We start from the raw sequence: 2447 nt of genomic DNA, 5'->3' as shown, positions 1-2447 counted from the left end.
TGGAGCGACGGGTCTGGCGGGGCCGAGGCAAAGCGGCAGCGTGAAGGCAACGACACCAGTCAGGGCATCCAGCGGTGCCGGGGTGACGCTTAGGCTTGAAGCCGAAGTCCAACGTGCCTCCCGAGCGACTGAAACCTCCGTACACGAACCACTAGTTGTCATCACGTTTTTCTCTAAAGGTATCCAGTTTTGCTTTTACTTGGTGTAGTGTTGGAGGGCGTTTCCGAAACGGAAGCAACTTTATTGCAACTACCTGAGTTCATGTTATGGAACTTTTTTGGAGCCACTTTTACGTCTTCTGAGTCTGTGAAGTGTACTTTCTTGTTTTCTAGCGGGGGGGGGGGGGGGGGAGTGGGAACGGAAGGGCGGCTTGGAGTACAGCCTCCCAATCGTTTAATAATATAGCGGGAGTGACGACCGACCGGCATGTCAGCGCCTTATCCGGTGTTCGGCAGTGAAATAGGCCAGAGTACGCCCATGCGCATACGGCCATCTGCTGCATGAGTGTCGTCTGCTACGCTGTTTCCTAGAGAGTGCCACACCCCCTGCCACTGCATCTGAATGACTTTGTGCCCCACGCTGCTTAGCTACCTTTGGCGGTAGCAAAACGGCCTTGCAAGAAAGATAAGAAAAACAGGAATGTGTTGCCCTGAGAAGAACAGCGGAGCAGACGACGCTCCCACAACAGATAGTTCCATGCGCGTGCGCGTACCCTTGCCTATTGTGCAGTTTAACGCCGTGATAAGGCGCTGACATGCCGATCGGTCGTCGCTCCCGCTATATTATTAAAAATTTGGGAGGCTGTCTCAATGCGGTAATAAAAAAAACGTTTTCCACTCCCCTGTAGTGGTGGTGGTGGTTGTGGGATCAGGCGACGTCAGCCTGGCTGGATATGCCGCAATTGCTCTGCCCAAGCTCCTCCTAATTAGCCAGAGGTAGTGTCCTTTTACCACACGTTTGCCAGCTCCGTCTCCTCAAGGAAGCTCAGGAGAAGGCGTGACATGTCTCTTCGCAGCATCCAATGTCCCCTTGGAAAGACGATGTGGTCCAGAGTGCTGTGTGGGGCTGCCAGCTTACGATTCGAGGAGAGCATTGCAGTCCGCACGACATCATGCTCTGGGCAACACATTACGTAGTGGTGTACATCCCCTATCACTGCACATGACGAACACAGAGGCAATCGCACGATGCCCACCTTGAATACCCATGCTGTGGTCTTCGCGGAGACCGTTCGGATGCGGTACAGCAATGTTGCCTCCGGTCTTGTAAGCCCCTTTGTGACGCAAGGCTGGTGAGAGGGATTTCACAGAGACTTGAAATGTTCGGCCACTGTTCGCCTGAAGTCGTTCCAGTGATTGGGGAAACTTTAACTGTCGGTGCAAATTGCAGCGCGCTCCGTGCCATCTGATGAGCGGTCTCATTGCCCTTAACGCCAACATGGGATAGAATTTATTGAAACCGCACATTGAAACCCTGGCTGCTACGTTTTTGCACAAGCCGTAAGGAACGCTGACAGTCCTTTTTCGTGGGTATCCCACGATGCAAAAGTTGTAGTGCTGCTTTTTAGTCAGTTAGAATTACAACTTCCTGCGGCTTATACGACTTAAGTTTCCTCAAAGCAGTCGCGATGACAATGCACTCGGATTCATTGGAGGAAACCACATGATCCGGGCGGGCTTCCCAGGAAACCTGGGCATCAGGAATGATATACGGTGCTGCACTAACCCCTCTGTACGGATCGACTGAGCCATCCATAAAATGTTGAAGTTGATTGGGATACGTGTTCTCCAAATGTTAAAGAACCAAAACTCTGGCTGCTTCCACGGGCGTGTTTCGCTTCACTCTCTAGTGAGGAACAAGTTGACACTGCAGGCTCTCGTAAGACCATGGGGGCATTGAGATGGGAAGTTTCCCCAGCCACTGATGGCACAATATTCTCAGAGTGTTAAGAGCAGTGTGCTCATGAGAGGCTGTCCTTGATCGAAGCCGCCGTATTATTGCTCTTCCAGTACTGGTTTCCCGAAGACGCACTACCTCTGTCAGTAACCTCTGTGACGCCATCAGGCGGAGTGTAGCAGACTGGCTCTCCCGTATTACCGCCTCGTTTGCCACTCCGTGAGGAACTCCAATTGATATCCTCAGCCCTTTCCTCTGCAATGCTTCGAGGCGCTCATACTGGGATTCTGAAGGGGAGATAAGAGGCAAGTGGTAAAGAATGCGACTCGCAATCAGAGCTGAGTGAAGCTTAATAATCGACGCCGGCTGATTCCCCCCCTTAGCTCCAACAATCTTCCTCAAAATGTTCACACGGGAAAGCAGAGCCGAAACAGTCATGTCGACTGCCTGTTGCCAATACAGTCTGCTGTCGAGGGTGACACCAAGAAACCGCCCGTGAGTGGCTTGACGCATAGACAGGCTGCCCAATGTTAAATTAACACGGGTGGACC

The sequence above is a fragment of the Haemaphysalis longicornis genome, unplaced genomic scaffold (assembly GCF_048455015.1).
Source record: "Haemaphysalis longicornis isolate Haplotype H1 unplaced genomic scaffold, Haemaphysalis longicornis Haplotype H1 scaffold_26, whole genome shotgun sequence".
In the NCBI taxonomy this organism is placed as follows: Eukaryota; Metazoa; Arthropoda; class Arachnida; order Ixodida; family Ixodidae; genus Haemaphysalis; species Haemaphysalis longicornis.
Note: the sequence above shows the minus strand (reverse complement) of the source record.